The sequence below is a fragment of the Sus scrofa genome, chromosome 13 (assembly GCF_054392235.1).
Source record: "Sus scrofa isolate SSC_HxYL_T2T_F1_AM1 chromosome 13, Sscrofa_HxYL_maternal_Yorkshire_Landrace_v2.0, whole genome shotgun sequence".
Lineage (NCBI taxonomy): Eukaryota > Metazoa > Chordata > Mammalia > Artiodactyla > Suidae > Sus > Sus scrofa.
In genome coordinates, this window is record NC_139395.1 from 57,598,903 (window position 1) to 57,615,382 (window position 16,480).

The following is a 16,480-nucleotide window of genomic DNA, read 5'->3' on the forward strand; positions in this document are numbered from 1 at the left end:
ATTTTTAAAATCTGAAGAGGAAAAATCAGTAAACAAAAAATTTTAATACAAGAATATTATGGACAAAAAAGACAATAATTAGAAAAGAAAATAAATTCTGCTGAAAAATAAAGAGTATATAAGACCTACTTGTTAAATACAAGATTCATTTGACAGTGTGAGGCCAGAGAATAAATAGAAAACCTACAATTTTGAAGTGAAATAGTCATGGTTCTAATCCTGGTTCTGCCAGCTACTTGCAGGATGACTGGGCATATTACTTAACATCTTCGATCCTCTATTTCCTCAAATATAATGAAAGACAAAAGTAAATACTTCTGAAACTTTTCATGAGGGTTAAATTATATAATTTAACACAATTCAAGGCAGAGAGTGGGGATTCAATAAAGGGTAGCATTCTTCCCTATTTTTCTCTTACTCTAACCTGCAATTACCTATACAGGCAATAGCTTCTCCAGAGCTGAAATATGCTTCTCATTATACCATGAGCTACAGGTGCCCCAAGAGGTGCCTGTCGCATTCACAAGGACCATACATGGCCTGTCCTAGTTGGGTGTTCTCTTTATGAGCCAAAAAACTGATGATCCAAACAGCAGCAGCCTCACTGGAGACTTCTTCAGTTTGTTGATTTCAAACCCTGCACTACTGGGATTTTAACTGATGTTTTAAGATGGAAAAGAATAATAAACTCTGCAGGCTCTCAAAAGGGAAACACTTATCTTGTGAAAAAACAAGTAATATATATTTTTTAAATTGTCAATGTATTTTCTGGGAGATTCAAGGTTATCTACTACCTGTTTTTCTTTCTCTCCAAGGCTTAACTTGAAAATCACTGAAAAGCTTTACTGGCATACATAACTATGGGCTCATACATGCTTCCTACCTGAAACCTGTTCTTGCATGGGAAAAATGCCGAGCCCCAATAACTGTGACCTACATAAATTCCATGGTGCAAATGTAAGGAGGTCAAGTAAGGCCTTGCTTAATTGCATATGTTGTGCCACACAAGTGGATCAGCAATTACCTCAAAGCCTCACAGCCCTCAATAACTATGAAGAAACAGCATCCTTGAATCTAAAAAGACTATGACATCCTATAATCAAAGTACTGATCTTGCAAAGCATCTGCCTCCTTTGTATTTTCTAGACATGTGCTGTGTCTTCATCTACAACACAGCGGTCCCAATCTAAGATGCAGACTTAGAGGAAAACATTCGAACTCTATGATCCTTGAATAAGAGACTACCGATATTGAAGTCATTTTGTTTGTCTGCAATGACAAAATTGGGTGACTTGCAGCATCTAAACACAGACATGGTCTTTTCCAGCCTGGTTTGTGTTCTGGCTCTGCAAAACTTGAAATAATGAGAGTATCCAACTGCTTGATGATGGACTGACTGCACAGAGATGAAGAACCTCAAATGGATGAGAACTTTACAAGCGTATGCTTGAGCTTGGGAAGCAAGGAGCCAGATTCCCCCAATAAACTGGCTCTACTCTGAGATGGAGCCCAAGAGAAATGCTCAATGCACTTTTTCACACCACAGGGATAAATCTGGTTAATAATCTCTCTGTTGCCTTAAAATTTTTTGTATACACCTAGAAAAAACAAACAAATCCAAAAGCAAGATTTTTGAAGCTTAGAGAAACTGCATAGAATCCAGAGGGGAAAAACTTGAACTTTGGCTGTCTTAGCTACTATATGCCTGTGCTCTTCCATTTCATCAAAATGCTGCAAAAGTGATTAAGGTAATAAGTATGAAAAATGTTATACTTCTTGGAAAACCAATGCTTTAGATGTTCGGTAAATGAGACCTTGCTTCCAAACTTCTTTAGCAGCTCTGAATTCTTAATCATTCACTTACCCATTTAATCATTCAGAAAAAGTTTATATCTTTGCTTTTATTTTTCCTGATTGCATGTAATACATTCTTACTGTAAAATATTCAAGTGAAACAGTACTGCATAAAGGAGGAAGTACAAGTCTCTGGAAATCCCAGAAACATGTATATTTGTTCATCACTACTTTCCAGCACTATGCAGCAGTGCTGTGGAGTTGTCAAAGCACATCAGACAACACTCCTGTCCTCCAAAAACCACAGTCTAGTAAGAGAGATGGTAACTATATAAATAACTAAAATACAGTGTAAGAATCAAGGTAAGCCATGAAAAAGGCACAAAGAAATGCTATGGGAAATCAAACAAGGAAGAAACTACTTCTAGCGAAGTATATCCACAGAAAGATTTTTTCTTTGCAAAAAAAAGAATCTCTCTTTCTGCCACTTCCTATAACTCTGAGTGTCATGTTCCTAGTGAGTCCTACTGCTCTGTGCTAGACTTCCTAAACTAAGATCTAAGAGCTTTCCTATAACATTCTCAATCCTGCTTTCCTACCATTTCCCTAAAGATTCAGCAATTCTGAATTCACTGCATACCTCCAAGCAAGGCAAACATGAAAGGTAACCATTTGATCATTAGTCACTTTCCCTTATCATTGCGCACAGGAATTGGAGAAAATAGTAAAAACAGTAAGACTAGAAAAGGACAAATGTTAAGTTTCCTTTAACTTTTTCAAAAAAAAAAAAAAGGACAAAATAAAGAAGACCTAAGTTAAGGAGACAAATGAGAGGCACATCAATGCGGCAAGCATGCCGCACACATTTAACACTTAATACATGAAAGCTAGATGGAGGGGTAACATGAAAGTGAGTTTGAAATACATAAAAGCTGTGATTGTATAAAAATTCAAATTTTTGGTCGATATAGGCAGCAATCATTAAACAAAGCAGAAAAGAATCAGGAGACCAAAGGTCACAGAAAGCCCAGTCTCTGATGAGCTGAGAGATCTAAGAATGAGGCACTTAACCCTCTGGTTATCATGAGCCTCATCATTAAAATAAAAATAATGATGCCAGCCTTCTATGAAGTTCAAATGGATCATATATTTGAAAGCATTTTATGAAACACTATATAAAGTATTTCATAAAACACACAGGGTTAAGGTAGTTGGTCTAAGTTCCAATGAAAGATTTGTAGACTCAGGACATAAATCTAGATTTTCCAAATTATCAGTCCCTAACTGCCACTTCCACTGACCCTTAGAAGTAGGAAGGACTTAAATAACTTGATAAATAAAAATAATACCTCCTCAAGGGCAAGGATGTGTCATACCTGCTTTTCTCCCCCAGCAGCTACAAGTGCCTGGAAAAGAGTGAGTACTCAGGACTCCTGTCCCTTAGAACTACTAACTGTCTGCATCATTTTTAGTGGACATCACCAGCAGTAAGTTGCCATCTCAGGGACAAAGGCATATGGGCAGAAAGGTATGCCCACAGCATCCATCATTGGTCATCTTTTACACACTTACCTTCCTGGGCATAGTTAAGTGAAGGCCATAAGTAAGCTGTTGGCACTGAAAGACTCCCTGACATCACCAAACACTCCCAGTCTTGCTCAGGAAAGGATGGCATGGGTGGGCGCTGGACCTCTGAGGTGGCAAGCAGTCTCAGCAAGCTTAGAGGGTAGCAGCCCACTCCTGTCTTTTTACCTGTCACTTGCTAAAACATGGAACAGAACACAAGCCCCCTGTACCATGAACTTCGCAGCAATATCCTGACAAACTTGAAATAAAAAACAGACTTCTTTATAAAACAGATACAAGCCAGCCCTGAAAAAGAATTGTCTATAGGTTATTGGTGTAATACTGATAAAAAGCTTTGCACAACCCAGTCTTTCTTCATTAGTATCAGAGCAGGATTAACAGGAAGAGGGCCAGCAGCTGCTCGGGGTACTGTCTGAAAGAGGGTACTAAATTATCCCCAGAGAAGTAACCCAGTGAAGAACACAGCATTTATCAGAAATTTCTTCAAGAAGGGAGTTGGGGTAATTGTTTAAAATACTTTGAAGAGACAGTTGAGGTAGGAGCTTGGGTGGCAAGCTCTGGAACAAAACAAAGTCAATAAGATGGCTTTGTGTAGGACAGAGTCAACACCTAGAGGGTTTTTATTTTTCTGGGTTGGGTACGGAGGCCAGGCACTGCAATCTGTCATCCTTCTCTACCAGCAGCACTGCTCAAATCTGCTATTTCACTTGATTGCTGAAGGGACACCAAATGAATAATCTGCCTGTGCCACCTACATGTCTTGGTCAAGCCCTGCTTGGGATCACCAGTTCATTTAAGTAGAAAAGGTCTGGCTTTTTTCTTTCACTCTCCTCCCCTCCCCCAGTGTTTTTGCCTCCCTTATCCTATTCACAAATGGATAATTCAATTATACATATTTACTGAACACCTGCTATATTTCAAGCCCTGCAAAGAGAGAGATGAGCAAAGCACAATTTTGATTTCAGAGGAGCACATGCTCTAGACAACTAAGTTAATACAAGGCAAAAGGATGGCAACTCTTAAGGACAGGAATGCACAAATACAAATAAGGGCACGGAGACAAGAGGCCAGGGTAAGTCTCATGGAGGATGTGGCATTTATATAGGGTCTAATAGGATCACAATCAGCTGGCCAGGTGCAAAAGAAAGGCAGAGAAACTCAAAGCTGATAAATAAATGAACCAAGACATGACAGCCTATGAGGGCACAGTATCTTCAGCAAATGACAAGATGTCTATAATGGCCACAGAACAGAAAATGTATTATGCAGTGGCAGGAGATGAAGCCAGAAATAAAGACCAGGGCCAATATTTAAGTCTTTGGATGCCATGCCAGAGTGATAGAGTTTTACCCTGGTGAGCTACCAATGGTTTTAAGCTGGAAGTGGAAGATATGTGGTCAGGTTTGTGTTTGGTAAAAGCACTGGCAGCAATGTAAAAATTAATGGTTGTGGGTGGGGGGGGGAAGTGAAGGTGGGAATTGCAATCATCCAGGATAAGAACAAAAAATACTGGGACATTTCTATTTGGTAGCATTAATGAAATTGGATGACTATAGTGTAGAGTGTAAAGAGGAAAGAGTTCCTCTCTCTTAATTAGTTCTTATTCATCCTTTAGATCTCAGATCAAATGCCAATCTTCCTAAAGGAACTTAGGCAAACTCCAGAAATAAATTAGGTACTTTCATGACATGCTCTCAAAGTACATGGGACTTTGCTTCCACAGGCCTTACTTCAGTTTATGATGCTGTATTTGTTTGATAAATCAGATTATTAACTCTATTTGTCACCAGACTATGACCCTCTTAAGGGTCTGTCTTATTGTCCATGTATCCCCAGCACCTCACATGGTGTCTGGCTCACACAGGGAACCCAAAAATTATTTCTTGAAAGAAAAGATTGAGGGAAGGCAGTTAAGGATCTCACAAAGTCTTCCAAACTGCAAAACCAGGCAGATGGTGAGTCCATTAAATAAGTCAGGAGATGGAAAAGAAGGAAGAGATGAAAACGGGGAGAAGACAATGAATTCCAGCTTGAATATGGTAAACTATAAATATCTGTGAGAATTCCAGATGGAGATTTCCAGTAGCTTCGAATTCAGCGGAGCCAATCTGGAGATTTAGAAGTCATTGGCTTAGCTAAGGAGATGGGAGTCACTGCTCTACCCAGGTTGAGTATACAACTTCAGAAAAGAAGAGAATCAAAGATGGAGCCCTGGAGAAAGCCGAATTTTAAATCAGCTAAACAAGCCAGCAAAAACACCAGGAAAGAAAAGTCTGAGGACCAGGAGAAGAATTGGGAGAGAGCTGGACTTAAAGAGTCGCAAGTGTGGCAGAGTTCAGAAAGAGAAAGCCATTGGGAAGATCCAGTATTGCCAAGGGGTCTGAGTTGGTTACTAGACCTAATAAAGAGGTAGGGCTCTGTGATTCAGTCAACGATGTTTACTTCCAAAGCAAAAGACATCTGGATTTCTAAAGAAAGGCTAAAAGATCAACCAATGATGAGAATAGCATGTGTGGAGAGAAGGATTAAGACAGGGAAGACGTAAAAGCCAACATAAAGGTACATTAGCAAGGTTTCCATTAAGAGCAAGGGGCTTGATTTAGCCAGGACCTCCTAAGAAGTATGCAGTATGGATTCAGATTTATGCCCCTGAAAAATGGAAGACTAGCGCAATTATTCACATATTCAAATGCCCAGTGGTTGAGGGTAGCCCCTGAAAGCATTTGTTCCCCATACTTCCAAGCTCCTCTTTGGCCCTGGCCATACAGGCTCCAAGCAAGAGAGATAGCCCTGGGGAATAAAACAGAAAAGGAGCAGGGTGGGTGCTAGAGGTAGGAAGCTGACTCATATGAAACTGGTCACCAAAGTTGCTGCTAAAATCAGAGATGAGAAAAAGGGCTGTGACAAAGCCACCAGGAGATTCTGCCACAAAGATAGTATCAGTGAGACCAGGTAGAAAAGACTACTCTTTCAGCCTAAATTGAGAGAGAAAGGAAAGGACACTAAGAAAACATGGCTTGGAAAATGTTTCTAAGGTCTAAATTTCCTTCCAACATTTTGGCCTCTTTATAAAGAGATGAACTTAGGGATTTATTTGGTTGCTGAAAATTAAAATCATGAAAAAGACTTTGTATTCTTCCAGGACAAGAGTCATTATATTAATCATTGATATTTATTGAGCACTTATCTGCCAGCACTTTGCAGCTGCATCAAATTAATTATCCCTGCAACCATGTGTCCTAAGAACTACTATTGCTCCACTTTACGAAGGAGAAAAGTGAGGCTAAGAGAGTTTTTCAAGCTTTTAAGTTCTGTAAGGGTAATAACCTATTTCATTTTAAGTATGTGTATAAATAACACATACTTGAGTACTTGTGTCTGAACACACACACACACACACACACACACAAAGCCAGAGAATACAGTTTATTTAGCTTCCCTGTCCATTTCTTCATTACAAAGATAATGAAGCAGCATTTCTTGAGTCTTTAATGAATGAACTTCTTTAATTTTTTTTTTAAATTTATACCAATTGGTCACTATCTTTTCTGCAATACATACAAGACTAGGGATGAAGAAAATGAGGAGTTTGGGATATAGAGACTAGAGCGAAAACCAACCGTAAAATACAACTCAAACCACAGAGCTAAATTAAGTCAACAAAAAGCGTGATAAAAGGGAAAACTAAAGCATGTTTAAAACACTTTAAACTCATTACAGACAAAAATGTAAATCTGATTGCAAAATTATCTGCATCTTTAATTTGGAAGCTCATGATTATGCTGGAGGTAGGAGGCAAAATTTAATTTAAGGAGCAATTTTGGCCAATCACCCCTGCTTTCTTTAACACAGGAGCAGGAAGGGAGAGAGAATGACATAGACCTTAACCACAGAAGGCCAGAGGAAAGAAAAGCAGATGGGATCACATCATCCACATTCTTGAGTCTGGCTTGAGGAGTCTGGTAAGGCAATGCCACCCTCCCCGAAATGGAGCTGGTTTGTAATTAGTTTAGGCTGTGGATGCCTGTATCATTAAAAAGATGACAACTGGACACTTGCCACAATCAAGATAATATTTCAGAATCACATTAACCCGGCTCAAGAGCTTGATTTGGAATCCGTTATGGTTTCCCATCAAATGGCTTTCAGAGGACTTGGAGCATAAGATAAGAAAAAGATACTAGGTAAGTAGTGCATGAACACTAAAACACATGACGCTGCAGCCATTTGTTTGCCACGGAGCATGTATGATGGGGGTGGGAACAAGGGGACAGTGATTACAGATAAAAGGAATTAGAAATCATTCCTTAAAGAAATGAATACAAGTTTCATAAATTATTAATAGTAAACCACATGTTCTTAAACATGTATGGCTAAATACTTCAGCAGAAGTATTATACCAGGTCCTGCATTGCACAAAAGCAGGAATCTTCAGCTCATACATCTTTGCCACCAGGACCTAACCTATCGCCTGGAGCGGTATGACTATGTGGAAAAACTTGAATCCTTATCATGCTATTAGAATAATTAGGAGAGGAGGATACAGAAATATAGAAAAGCTTTTTAATCTACTGGGAAGTGAAAATAGTACATAGATGAATTGCAACCATGTATAAAAATTGGCATGTTTGGGGACAACTAGAAAATGAAAACAGCAGTATTCAGTGTTGGGATTCTGAATGGGGTTTTTCATGTGTGCATGAGGTTTTTTCACCCCCTAAAACTGTCTTTAATGTTGTCAGAATGTCACCTTTTCCATTTCAAAATCCACACATTTTCATGTTGGAAGGAGGGCAAGAATTCATAGTGAATGAACTGCTAGCTTATAGGATAAGGGTCAAACTGCATAGTTAAGTAGCGGAGAGCCTGTAAGATCTGGTCCAGCCAAAAACTCCAGTTGTATATCCAATCTCTCTTTCCTCCTTCTTCTCCATCACACAACTGCTTTTCCTTTCCAAAGTGTTTCATAGCCTTCACTTTCCTTTTCTTTTTCTTTTTTTTGGGGGGAGGGGGCATATACTATTTACACTGCCTGGAAAATCCTTCCTCCCAACCATTCTTTATACAACTGAATCCTAGTCACTCTACAAAAACAGCTCAAATATCCCCCCTCTGAGAAGCCATCCCTGATTCTCCACACCTTACCCTAGTCTCGTTTTGTTGTTGTTGTTTTGTTTGTTTTTGGTTTTTGGGTTTTTTTGCTGCACCTCTGTGTTTCTATGGGGATTTAGGTTTACCTGTCTCAAAGAATTTGGTATGCTCCAATTACTGCCTCTCTCCACTAGCCTGGACCCCAGCTATAGATAATGTAAAGATATCTAGGGCTACAAAGGCCAATAAATGATCTACAGTCTTTTATAACAAATTGTGAGAGTGTGGTCACTTAGTCAACATTCTTTTGATTGCACGTAATAGGCAACCATTGAAACTACTTTGTGCACAAAACGGGGAATTTATTTATAAGGACATAAAGATGCTTCTGAAAGCCCAACGGTAGAAACTGCTGTCACTAAGATCTGGATTCTGGAGCCAGAAAGCCTATAGAATCAAGGCTGTCTTGATCTCAATCCATCTTATTCTCCCTCTCTCATCTTCCCTCCCTGTGATTTCAGAGTTATTTAACCTGCATCTCTCAGTAGACTTGCTTCATTCCTCCCTCTCTCTAAGAAAGACAGTTTTAAAGTGGCTCATGCTGCCCAGTTCATGCCTGGCCCTGCCACTACCTAATCTTATGACCTTGGGTAAAGTACTTAATCTCTCTATGACTCATTTCCTTTTCTATAAAATGAGAGTGAGAAGAGGACCTACCTTAAAGGGCTGTTATGGGATTACTCTATTAACCAAAGACGTGGCTTCCAAGAGCTCTCAGTATCCCTGTCTTCCTACAAATATGTCCTAGTCCCAAATCTAACTTCTTGAAGAGATAATCTGAGTGGTCCAGCTTGAGTCAACTGTGCATCCTTGATCCACTTAGGCATCGCCATGGTAGCTGAATTATACAGTACAAACATGCCTACCAGGCACCCTTGAGGGTGGGAGTTGGGGGTCCTTCTCAAAGAAAGGGGCCAGGGGCTAAGCTGACACCACAAACAAATGTCTACTACAGCCACCAACAATCCTTTTATTAGCCCATGCAGCCATGCTTGTGGACCTGCCTTGGATTACAACTGGACCCCTTCACTTCACAGTCCTTCACAAGGCTCATATTTAAAACACACAGCTGTCTATCTGTCTACAATGGCACCAAAGGGAGCTCCACACACCAGCACTTAATGAAGGTTTAATGATGATGATGGTGACACTGACAAGAATGACGGTAGCACAACAGGCCACACCATGGGCTACTACTGCTTCCCTGCAGTTTGCTGCTGGGCCCCCATGGCTTGAAGTTGAAGTTGGCACATCCTCTACCTCAGCTAGTGAGGCTAGGCTCTGGGGCCAACCCTCATCAGCCCCCATCCAGCTGCTACTAAATCCATTGTCATATAAGGGCTTCCCCCCCCACTACAAGGGTTCAAAGAACATAAGCACAGCATCCAATAACCAGAGGAGGAAATCCCTCCAAAGAAAATTAACCACTTAGCTTCAAAGTGTTATGTTGCTGCTCTAGGATTTCCAAGTAAATGAGGTCAGCTGGGGAACTGCATCTTTTAAAATGAAATGGAAGCCTTGGTGTCTAATGTAATGCACAAAGAAAGCCCCCTTTGCAACTCTATATCAAACTCATTTTTATCCTAGTATAATCTCCTCAACAAAAACCATGAGTTGCAGGCCAGTACATCTTCAAAGTCCAACCACAAGCCCTTATCTCACAAAGTTCTGGAAACAGCCTCAGTGAGTGAGTATTGCTATCACGACTCCACGGAAGAGGAAACTGAGGCTCAGAAAGGGTAAGGCACTTGCCAAGAGTCATGCAAGCCAAAAGCAGCAGAGCCCTAATTAAATCCAAATCAGCTAACGCCTTTGCCCACAGTGCTTTTCCAGCCCTTCCATTGACTGCTGTCACTTCTTTTCCCTAATTTCAAGCAAAGAATCATCACTTCTAAACTATTTGTATGAACATATTTGAGCACTGGTTATTCTATGGCAGTGCAGAGTAAGGTAAGCTCTGTACCGACCCAACAGAATTCATGCATTTAGCTTCCATGTAAGATTTCATTTGAAGAACCGAAGCAGTGTGCTTACTTCTTTCACCACGCCCACTTCCATCATCACCATATTTATTAAATACTTCCTGCATACCAGACACTGCTAAGTGCTTTATAGGTGTTCTCTCAGGTAACCCTCACAGCAATGAGGTACTTTTATCCACTCCCATTTTACAAATCAAGAAAGCGAGTCCCAGTATACAGAAAATAGAAACAAACTCACAGACATAGAAAAGAAACGTGTGGTTATCAAAAAGGAGAGGGGAGGAGGCAGAACAAGACGGCGGAGGAGTAAGTGGTCGTGCACACCTTCTCCCACAAACACATTAAAAAAAAACACACACATCAACATGTAAAACGATTTGCACAGAACATCAACTAAATGCTGGCAGAAGAACTTAAACCTCCAAAAAGGACAAGAAACTCTTGACATAACTGGGGTAGAACAAAAGAGAAAAAGAGAGAGAGAGAAAAAGAATCAGGACGGAACTAACATTCCCAAGAGGGAGCAGTGAAGGAGAAAAGGAACCCACATCCTGGGAAGCCTCGTAACCGACAGAAAGATCAGTCAAGTCTGTAGGACCTCAAAGTCTCTGAGAAAAGCACAGCAGCTGGACTGAGAATGGCAAAGCACAGTGAGAGCCACACAGATCATCTGAACCACTGGCTTGGACACCACAGCCTGAGAAGCTCAGGTGGGGCTGGGTGCTGAGACTCAGGCTCCAGAGGTCAGTCCCAGGGAGAGGACTGGAGCTGGCTGTGTGGAGAGAGCCTGAGGGGCTAAGGAGCAGTGCTCCATGGGCAGGGGAGTGGTGTACTACCGGCTGGGGAGGGGAACGCCATGGCAGAGGGAACCCCGGAGAAGTTCCTGACCCACAGGAGAGGCAAGGCACCATTGTTGGGGAGAGTGAGGGGAGCAGGGGCAGACGCCATAGGAAACTCCCTGCACTGGAGCATGCACATGCCCACAGGATCTCAGAGTGTGGGGCAGCTCTGGCACAGGCTATGAGTGGCAAGAAGCCTCTCGCTCATTTAGGGGAGACTGGGTGCTCCTTGTGCAGGCTACAGGTGCCAAGGAAACTCTTGTGTGGGCTAAAGGCATCAGGGGGATAATTACAATGTGGTGCCTCTTGCATGATCTACAGATGGCAGGGACAGACAGCAGTGGTTGTCTCAGAGGCCAGAGGAAGACATGGCTTGCCACCACTGGGGGCCTGTGAGTGGGCTCCACCTGTGACCCCAGTCACCTCAGGGGCTGGCAAAAAAAGAAAAAAGAGGGCACCGCAACAAAGTACCATACGCTGCTACTCTCACTCCCCTGGGAACACACCCACCCTGTAGCTGCCACTGCCAAACACTCTGGGCAGCACCCAGACACTTGATCACTGTCCCTTCCCAAGACTCTACAACTAGTAGCAGCTGGTGCAGCATCTCCTTCATGGGCTAAGTGGGATAGGGTGCTTCTTGTATGGCCTGCAGGCAGCAGGGGCAAACTGCTGAAGTTATCCCTGATTCCAGAAGTGGGCATGGCCTACTGCCACTGGGGATACCTGAACAAAAATCACTTGCAGCTCCAACCACCTCAGAGGGCACCACAGAGAAGGACATTGCAACAGAATACCACCTGTTGCTGCTCTTGCTCCTCTGGGAGCATACCCGCCTGGCTGTTGCCACTGCCAAAAACTCTGGGCTTGATCACTGTCCCTTCCCAGGAACCTGCAACTAGGAGCAGCTTCTGCAGCACCTCCTGTGGGGGCTAAGCAGGACAAGATGTTTCTAGCATGGTCTATAGGAGGTGAGGGGAAACCACCAGAGTTATCTCTGGAGCCAGAGGTGGGAGTGGCTTGCCACCAGTAGGGGTCTGTGAACAGACACCACTTGCCCCATTCACCTCAAGGGCACCACAGAGGAGTGCATTCTAACCAAACACCACCTGTTGGTGCTTCACACCCCTGGGAACACACCTGCCCTGCTGCTGCCACTGCCAAATGTTCCAAGCAGTACCCACACGCCTGATCTCTATCACTTCCCAGGATCCTGCAACTAGGAGCAACCTGTACAGCACCTCTTATGTGGTCTAAGTGAGACAGATTGCTTCATGCATGGTCTACAGGTTGTGGGGGCAAACCACGACAGTTATCACTGACTCTAGAGACAGTCATGGCCCGCTCCCACTAGAGGTCCCTGAACAGGCACCACCTGCAGTTCCAATCACCTCAGAGGAGGGTACTGCAATCAAACACAAGCTGTTGTTGCTCTCTTCCCCTGGGAACTCACGCAGCCTGCTGCTGCTTCTACCAAATGCTCTGGTCACCTTAAGGATCTGCCTAGAGCCTATTACCACTTCCCAGGTCCCTGCAACTAGGAGAAGCCTGTGCCTCCTTCCTGCAGGTACTTGCTACTGTTGAGAACCCAGCAACCAGGCACTGACTGCTGGCGCTACCCATTGTCTCCTTCTCCCTGAAAACACACTGAGCATCCTGGGAATAACAGCCTTCTCACATCAAAGAAAGAGACAGCAAATATTCAAACTCCCACACCAAAAATAAACAGTAAATCCCCAAAAATACAAAAGGGTATTTTTGCACAGAAGTAGCCTTACAAGACTACAGTTTGGCTCCCCCAAACATACAGAGAAAGAAAAACACAAGCAAGATGAAGAGGCTCAGAAATTATTCACAGTTAAAGGAAAAAGAGAATTCACCTAAAGTAGTAAACAATGAAACAGACCTCTGCAGTCTGACAGACATTGAGTTCAAAAGGGAGACAGTGAAAATACTGAAGGAATTAAGAGAGGATATGAACAGCAATGCAGATTCCTTTATAAAGGAACTAGAAAATATAAGGAGAAGCCAAGAAAAACTAGAAAATTCATTTGCAGAGATACAAACTGAGCTAAAGGCAATAAAGCACAGAATGAATAATGCAGAGGAACATTTAATGACATGGAAGATAGAATAATGGAAATCACCCAATCAGGATAGCAGGCAGAAAATCGAACACAAAAACATGAAATCAATATAAGAGACCTATGGGATAATATAAAGCAGGCCAATCTACACATAATAGGAATTCCAGAAGGAGAAGAAAAATAAAGAGGATTGAAAATATATTTGAAGAAATTATCGCTGGAAACTTTCCAAAGCTAAAGGATACCAATATCAAGATACAGGAAGCACAGAGGGCCCCAAACAAGTTGAACCCAAACAGGCCCACACCAAGACATATTGTAATAAAAATAGAAAAAGTTAAAGAGAGGATTCTAAGGGCAGCAAGAGAAAAGCAAAGCATTAACTATAAGGGAACCCCCATAAGTCTATCAGCTGATTTCTCTACAGAAACACTAAAGGCCAGAAGGGAGTGGCAAGATATATTTAAAGTGCTGAAAGAAAAAAATTTGCAACCTAGAATACACTATCCAGCAAGAATATCATTTAAAATAGAAGGGGAAATAAAGAATAAAGAATAAAGAATTTCCCCAACAAACAAAAGCTAAAAGAGTATACCAATACTAAACCCATTCTAAAAGAAATACTGAAAGGGCTTCTCTAAATTAAAGAGAGAGAGAGAAAAGACAAAAAGAAGAATTAGGATGGAAGAAACCACAATTGGAAAGCAGTCACTTAAATAAGCCAGCATACAGATCTAAACATGAAGATGTCAAAAAAAAAAAAAAAAAAAAAAAAAAAAAAGACATCAAAATCATACAATGTGGAGAAGGAAAGTAAGAAAATATAAATTATTTTTTATTTTAATGATGTGTTTGAGCCTATATGACTATCAGGCTAAAGCAAGCAGATATAGGAAGGGGTTAACATGCTTAAAAAAAAGGGCAACCACAAATCAAAACACTGCATTCACAAAAACTGAAAAGAAAAGTACTCAAGAATAAAATAAATAGAAACCATCCAACCAAAAAAATAAAAGAGGAAAAAAGAAACAGAATCAACTGGAAAACAAGGTTTAAAATGGCAATAAATACATATCTGTCAAAATTACCTTAAATGTCAACGGACTGAATGCTCCAATCAAAAGACACAGAGTGGCAGATTGCATAAAAAAGCAAAAACCTCCAATCTGCTGTCTACAAGTAACTCACCTTAAGACAAAGGACACATATAGATTGAAAGTGAGGGGATGGGAAAAGATATTTCATGCCAGTGGACAAATCAGGAAAGCAGGAGTTGCAATACTCAGACAAAATAGACTTTAAAACGAAGGCCATTAAGAAAGACAAAGAAAGACACAATTTAATGGTTAAAGGATCCATTTAAGAAGAGGATATTACAACCGTCAATATATATGCCCCTAATATAGGAGCACGCAGAAACCTCCAACAAATACTAAGAGACATAAAAGGAGAAATTGATGGGAATACAATCATAGTAGGAGACTTTAACACCCCACTCACATCAATGGACAGGTCCTCTAGACAGAAAATCAATACGGCAACAGAGATCCTAAAAGACACAATGGAAAAGTTAGACTTAATCGACATTTTCAGGACATTGCATCCAAAAAAATCAAAATATACATTCTTCTCAAGTGCACATGGAACATTCTCAAGAACTGATCACATCCTGAGGCACAAAGCTAACCTCAATGATCTAAGAGTGTAGAAATTATTTCAAGTATTTTCTCTGACTACAATGTTATGAAACTAGAAATGAACCACAGGAAAAGAAATGAGAAAAAAAAACATACTCCATGGAGACTAAACAACATGCTACTAAAAAACCAATGGGAAAATGAGGAAATCAAGAAGTAAATTAAAAAACACCTCAAGACAAAGTCATGACCACTCAGAATCTATGGGGTGTTGCAAAAGCAGTGCTCAGAGGGAAATTCATAGCAATTAAGGCCTTCCTCAAAAAGAAGAAATATTTCAAATCAACAACTTAACCCACCACAAAAATGAATTAGAAAAAGAAGAACAAACAAAACCTAAAGTCAACAGAAGGAAATCAAAAAGATCAAAGAGGAAATCAATAAAATAGAGATTTAAAAAAAAATAGAAAAAAATCAATAAAACCAAGAGCTGGTTCTTTGAAAAGGTAAACAAAATAGATAAACATGTGGACAGACTCACCAAGAAGAGGAGAGAAAAAGCCCAAATAAACAAAATAAGAAATGAAAAGGGAGAAGACACAAGGGATATTACAGAAATACAAAAAACTATGAGAAATACTACAAACAATTGTATGCTAACAAATTTGACAACCAAGAAGAAATGGACAACTTTCTAGAGACTTATAGTCTGCCAAAACTGAATAAAGAATAGATCAACTGGACAGACTGATCACTAGAAATGAAATTGAATGTGTCATAAAAACACTCCCTACAAAAAAAAGTCCAGGACCAGATGGCTTCACAGGTGAATTCCACCAAACAGACAAAGAGGAACTTATACCCATCCTCCTCAAACTTTTTCAAAAGGTTGAAGAAGAAGGAACACTCCCAAAGACATTCTATGACACCACCATCACCCTAATCCCAAAACCAGACACAGATACCACCAAAAAAGAAAACTATCGGCCAATAGCTTTGATGAATATAGATGCAAAAATTCTCAACAAAATTGTAGCCAACCAAATCCAACAACATATCAAAAAGATCACAGACCACGACCAAGTGGGATTCATCCCAGGTTCATAAACATGGTTCAACATATGCAAATCAATCAACGTCATACACCACATTAACAAAAGTCAAAAACTACATGATCATCTCAATAGATGCAGAAAAAGCATTTGGCAAAGTCCAACATCCCTTCATAATAAAAACTCTTACCAGAGTGTGTATGGAGGGAACATACCTTAACATAAGCAAAGCCACTTACCACAAACCCACAGCAAATATAATACTCAATGGAGAAAAACTGAAACCCTTCCCACTAAAATCTGGAACAAGACAAGGATGCCCACTCTCACCACTGTTATACAACACAGTAC

The 16,480-nt window shown here is 40.8% G+C and overlaps 1 protein-coding gene across 24 annotated transcripts in view; it reads right to left on the minus strand.

The window, feature by feature from the left end:
* Positions 1 to 16,480, minus strand: part of FHIT (fragile histidine triad diadenosine triphosphatase) — a 1,441,601-nt gene that overhangs the window by 1,318,859 nt on the left and 106,262 nt on the right. For 8 of the 24 annotated variants that reach the window (XM_084988822.1, XM_084988799.1, XM_084988811.1 and 5 more), the window contains exon 3: positions 14,941 to 14,989. The exons of the other annotated variants lie outside the window; for them this stretch is intronic. The gene's annotated coding sequence lies outside the window, so the exon portion shown is untranslated. The remainder of the gene's footprint in view (positions 1 to 14,940; positions 14,990 to 16,480) is intronic. 24 annotated transcript variants of the gene reach the window in all.